Below are 6,615 nucleotides of genomic sequence, written 5' to 3' on the forward strand. Positions count from 1 at the left end.
ACTTATATAGGATCATACACTTTTTAATATACTTTTTATTAAACATTTTATTTATACTTCATCCTATTACTCCAGTTTTTTTTTTTTTAATTTTTTTTGGAGTATTTACACGCATGTATGCGAATGTATGCATATATATATATATATATATGTACGTACATGTGTAGTAGTATATATGTACTTACATATAGATGCGTGCTGTTTCGGTGGTTAGTCATGAACGCAACAACCGAACCGAGGAATTCAACAGAGAGAGATAGAAAGAGAGAGAGAGAGAGAGAGAGAGAGAGAGAGAGAGAGAGAGAGAGAGAGAGAGACTGACACGCATTTCAAGAAAGTGGGTTAGACTTTGCTCACTCAGCCCGACCTAGAACTCGATTCCTTCCGGGTACTTCCATCGGTATTCTCTTTTTGATCGATACCCGAGCGACGTTCACGTCACTTCCTTTTGTCGAGAGATCTAAAACAGAAAAAAAGAAAAAGAAGAAAAAAAGTGAAAGGAATTAAAATAAAGGAATTGATAAATTCAAATAAAATAAAATGTAAAGAAACCATAAGAAAAGGAAAAACGAGCTAAGAACATTTCAAAATCTTTATAAAATCACATTTTGTGTAATATTTAACATTTTGTGCGTACGTATATATATATATATATATATATATATATATATATATATATTTTTTTTTTATCGTATTATATGTATATCGTATATAGAAATTTTATACGTAAATATAATAATTTTCGGCTAAAAATTGTACGTTTGTTTGTTCGTCATTTAATACGAATAGGAATATTAATGTCCAAGAACAATGTATTATATGGGTGTTCATTATGAACATTAAAAGGAATAAAATTAATTCGCAATTTTCGCATAGTTAACGGATAGAACGTAACGTAATAAAGATTTTTTATGAACTTCCCATCCGTTACGCGGATAAATCTTCTTGTTCTGCGTCATATATTACACGTGTATGTATTATTATCTAGAAAGAGAACGAGAAAGAGCAAAAGAGAGAGAGAGAGAGAAAGAGAGAGAGAGAGAGAGAGAGAGAGAGAGAGAGAGAGAACGTATGTTGCGATCCGATGCTGTCGAGCTTAACGGTTTTACGTCACGGAAGTAGATTAATCGAGACGAACGACCGGCGCCGTTCATTATCATAAATTATTATTTTTCTTTTTCTTTCTTTCTTTCTTTCTTTTTTTTTTCTTCTTTTTCTTTCTTCTTTTCTCTCTTTTCTCTTCTTCTTCTTCTTCTTCTTCTTCTTTGCTACCCACTGTCAGATTAACGACGGTGTTATTGACACAAATATTCTCATTCATTTTGACCGCCGACATGATATTCTGACCCGGTTTTATTTCCCGAAAACATATTTCCCTTCTTTTTCTTTTTCTTAATCTTTTGTTTTTCTTTCTTTCTTTCTTTCTTTCTTTCTTTCTTTCTTTCTTTCTTTCTTTCTTTCTTTCTTTCTTTCTTTCTTTCTTTCTTTCTTTCTTTCTTTCCTTCCTTTTTTTACCCCCTTTCCATCCACCCTTGTCTTCGCCGCTGTTTGTATCCCTGGTAAAAGTTTAAGCTAAAAACTTTCGAATTGCTTAGTTCGTAAAATTCAAGTCTATTTTATTTTGAAAAACAAACATTGTTGACTGATCATACGTATAATTGTGTTTGTGCGCATGCATGCATGTATGCAACTTACGTAACTATTATATTATAGTATACAATTATGTAAGTCGTTATTATAGTATTAGATAGAGATATTTCCTATTATCTGCACGTAAACATTATGGTAATACCATTTTTATAATGAATTTTCAATAACTTTTAATTACAAGTTATTTCATAAATATATGTTTATTTATTTATTAAAAAAAAAAAAAAAAGAAGTTCCATAATTTGACGTGTAAAATATTTTAAGAGTGACAAATAAATTAATCGATTTTTTTCTTATGCAACATTCTATTCTTTTTTGTCTTTTTTTTTTTTTTTTTTGTTTAATTAATTAATTAGATGTTTAAATTATTGATCTTTAAAAAAAAAAATTATTACACAAGTGCAGTATACATGCTTCGTAATTTTTTTTTTAAAACAATTGATTAAAACGTTTAATTAATTAAAAAGAAAAGTATAGGACGTTCCATAAGAAAAATTAAAATTCACACAAAATATATCATCAGAAAATTTCCTTTAATATATATATATATTTTTTTTTCTTTTTTTATTGTTTCTAACAAAGACTCTTAATTTAAATTCACTCTTAATTTATAATCAACCTGTATACATACAGAGTGAATCTAGTAAATAACTAGACCGGACCATACTTTTGTTTCTATTAAAAATAAAAAAAAAATTTTTTTTATCCTAAGTGCATCGGTGCAGTTGCAAATCGCAATTAATTACACTTATTTGCTTAAATGGAGAATCCTACGACTTTTTTTTCCGTCGCTTGATTCCTCCCTCGTGACATTCTGAATAAAATAGTGAATTGGAGTAAAATGATGAAATTTTTTTTTTCTTTTCTTTTCTTTTCTTTTCTTTTCTTTTCTTTTCTTTTCTGCTGAATTTAAAAACGAATTTTAAAGGAAAAATGATTTAAAGTGGATAAAATATTTTTTTCGTAAATGCTACGGATATTCATGCATGCGCATATTCACGATCATATCTTTTCTCGAATTAATCATTTACGTTAAAATCATATGGGGTTATATTTAGCCGAGCAATTGCAATTGCACTTTGCAACTGCATCCATCAGGACTTTTATATATAAAAAAAAAGTCGCATTACACGATAAAAGAATTTCGCGAACAATGCAAAAGTTTTCTCTACAATTTTCTACTATTTTCGATTAGAAATAATGTTAAATATATATATAAAGTTGGACCAAATTATTAGGTTCACATTGACATATATGCAATTCGAAAAAAAAAAAATGTCAATGATTAATTACGATATAATTATATATATAATCTATGACGAGTGAAACGCATTACATTTTGCATATAAAAATCGATCGACAATATTTTTAGATCCTTCTTATATAGATAAGCCTCGTATAACGCGATCGTGCAATTTTTTAATTTTTATCTCTTCAAATTAATATATTTTTTCAAATACATATCGTGCCATAATTTTCAACGTTACGCATAAAGAAATTTATATTTTGAAATTTATATTTATAATCATATATTTCATGATTTCTATGTTAATTTATATTATACGTATACTTGAATTAGAATAAAAATATATTCTCGTGTTTTGCATTAATGTTTGTTGTTTGTATAATTTAAAAAAAAAAAAAAAAAAAAAAAAGATAAAAGAAGAGAAAAAGAAGAAGGGAAAACGACACTTAAAATAATTTTGAAAAAGAAATATGGAACTTAACCTCGTTTTTTTCTCTCTCTCTCTCTCTCTTTTTCTATTAAATCTGAATCTCAGCATAAAGCTAATTTATATAACGAGGCATTTTTATGAAACGAAATATTCGCGTTATACGAGGCTTACCTTACTTATTTAGTTCAATGGAAAATTTGTTCAACTGAACGATCGCGTTCGCTAATAAGGAACATATACTCGATGATAAAAGGAGGTCTCATGTTACACGGATATGAGATACGTTCCGAATAAAAAAAAAGAAAATACAAAAAAATAAAAAGGAAAAAAAAAGAAAAGAAAAAGGATGGAAAGAACAAAATCAAAAAAAAGAAAATCAAAAAAAAAATAAAAAAGAAAATAAAAGAATGGAATACCTGTGTAGTGATTCATCGATGGGGAGTAATGACCGCAAGAAGGTATCGATGTCGTGTTGCACCCTGGACCTAAATGGTAGAAAGCATACGACTTCGTGGAACAATTATGAACATCGAACATCTCTCTTCATTCTCATTCTATAGGACCTTGAAAACTAGTCTCTCAAGGTCGATCAAGTTCGATGACCACACTACTGAATATCACATTGTGTTGCGTTTCTCACCTTATTTTTCTTTCTTTTTTCTTTTTTCCTTTTTCCTTTTTAATTCTTCACCTTCATATACGAAAATTGATAGATCCTTTGTTAACCAAAACTTGAATTCTATTGAAGTTTATATATTTATTATTATTAATATTTTCAGAGATTTGTTATTATTATAATTAATATTTCGAGAGAGTGATAAATTTTTGGAATTGCACTATTCCTTTCATTTTTTTTTCTTTTTTCATTATAATCTATAGAATACATTTTTCTATCATTATAAAACTTTATATAACAAATGATTAAAATTATAAGTAACAATTTTTTTTTTTTTTTATTATAATCCATATAAATCAATTACTTTAATTACAAATAATATGTGTGTGTGTGTGTGTATGTGTGTATGTAAGTATATATGTATATATGTGTATACTATAATATTTTGAAATTATAATCTATATAAGTAAATTATTTTAATTACAAATAATATAAAAATTTCTTGTTTGCTAATTACAACTTATACAATAAATTCTAATCTACTATAATAATAATAGTAATAATAATAATAAGAATAATAATAATAATAAATTAATTTTTTATAGAGAAAAACAAACTTAGTCAAAAGAGGATTTACTTAATGAACACAATAAGATTTATAATACAGGAAAAGACTGCATTAGATTTTAACCCGTTAGGAGCTTGAATTATGATCGTTACACAAGAGAATGAGTGAGAGAGAGAGAGAGAGGGGAGAGGGAGAGGAAGAGACCAAGTGATGAAGGACGGAGGAGAAGAAAAAGCGAGGGTGGATTATCGTACAGAACGGTCTCTTCCTGTTTGGCACGTTTCCCATGCGGAGAAAACGATGGAAAACCTCGAGTTCTGCTTTTTCAAGAGAGAGAGAGAGAGAAAGAGAGAGAGAGAGAGAGAGAGAGAGAGAGAGAGAGAGAGAGAGGAAGAGAGAGAGAGAGAGATTTGGTCCATAGGATCGTCCTAGAGGATAGAAAATTAGGGGAGGGGAACAAGGAATAGAAGACAGAGGGTAGCTACAGAAGGGTGAGAGAAAAGGGATGATAGTGAGGGAAGAAGAAAGAACGAGAGATCGAGGGAGAAATGTGGGTGTTGTATTCCGTTGTGATGGAAATTTAGGACGAGGTCGAGTTATTCTGAAGTACTTTAGGAGTCACGTGATCATAGAAGGAATTTTGTATTCGACAGATTTCCCGTTGTTCTTGCAACTACGTATATATATATATATATATATATATATATATATATATATAAAAGACGAAATGTTTCGTTTCCGATTCATCTTCCTCGATGATTTCGATTTATCAAATTATTACATCATATCGTGTCTCTGTGTGTCCATATCTCTTTGTGTGTGTGTGTGTGTGTGTGCGTGTGTATCAAACCGGATTTTCATGCGTTTTCACTTTCTTCGTTTATCAGCCGCATCGAGGCTTCTTATTCTTTTTCTAGATCGCGAAACTAGATCAGTGATCATTCATCTGCCTGTAACGGTCAGGTTCACCGAGCAAGGATTCTTTTCTTTTTCTTTTCTTTTTTTTTCTTTTTTCTTTCTTTTTCTTAATGCCTACCCTTTTTCTTTGGGTGTGCGTGTGCGTGTGCGTGTGTGCGTGTGTGCGCGCATTAATTCTTTAAAACTATAACAAAAAATGGAATGAGAAGAAAAGTAAGAAAGAAAGAGAGAGAGAGAGAGAGAGAGAGAGTCACACTTCAGTCTTTTTTCTTCTTTTCTTTTCTTTTCTTCTTCTTTTTCTTCCTTGCTTCTTACATGACGATCTCGAGGTCGAGATCATTTAAGGAACCTTTGAAATGTCCCTTTCTTACGTCTTCTTTCGTTTCCTCTTCCTCTACTCTTTATTTCTCTCTTTTGACTCGTTTCGAGTGTTCTGTCTGGCAAAAGTAACTCTTTGTAACTCACATCCGTGACTATTTCGTAAGAAACCGGCTAAGCAACAGGCTCGTGAAAATTGTGAGCCAGGGGTAAAGGCACATTTGAATTTTTAGAACGAAATTATAGTTCTCCCTTCTTCACTTTCTTTTCCTTTTTTAATATACGCTTGTCTCGAGTTTCAATTAGATCGTACTTACTTACGTATATAAGTATAATACATTGTACATAATCGATTGACAACAATATCGATCTTTCAATAAATCATAAGAAATAGTACGAAAATTCGACATTTTTCCATTCTTTTTTTCATTTTCTTTTTCTATTCTTTTCTTTTTTTTTCTTTTTCTATATATATATACACTATCTATCATGTTTTCATTGTAGATGTATACGTACGTTGTAAAATTTGTACGAACGAGATCCATTCATGAAATATATCATAGAACGGTGGGTGAGTCATCTCGAGTTTGCACGAATCGAATGATATATATTACGTACGTTTTAGAGGTGCTGCTGGTAGGATGAGCACGAGGAGGAGGAAGAGAAGGTGGTAGATGAGAAGGGTGAAAAGTGGAGGAGGATGATCATCTCGAGATATACGGGATGATGCAGCGCCGGAAATCTGGAACAAAGGGATGGGACCGCTGAGCAACACGAGCTCTCTCTCTCTCTCTCTCTCTTCGTCTCCGTTAGTCTCTCTAAATGTCTCTCCCACTCCTCTTCCTTCTCTGTCTGTCTCTCTCTTTCTC

The 6,615-nt window shown here is 30.6% G+C and overlaps 1 protein-coding gene across 4 annotated transcripts in view; it reads left to right on the forward strand.

Moving 5' to 3' along the window:
- trc (Serine/threonine-protein kinase tricornered) overlaps positions 1-6,615 on the forward strand; it is a 110,322-nt gene that overhangs the window by 69,396 nt on the left and 34,311 nt on the right. The gene's annotated exons all lie outside the window — the stretch shown is intronic.

Source organism: Vespa mandarinia, chromosome 2 (genome assembly GCF_050613455.1).
Source record: "Vespa mandarinia isolate Hongniang chromosome 2, ASM5061345v1, whole genome shotgun sequence".
NCBI classification, from domain to species: domain Eukaryota; kingdom Metazoa; phylum Arthropoda; class Insecta; order Hymenoptera; family Vespidae; genus Vespa; species Vespa mandarinia.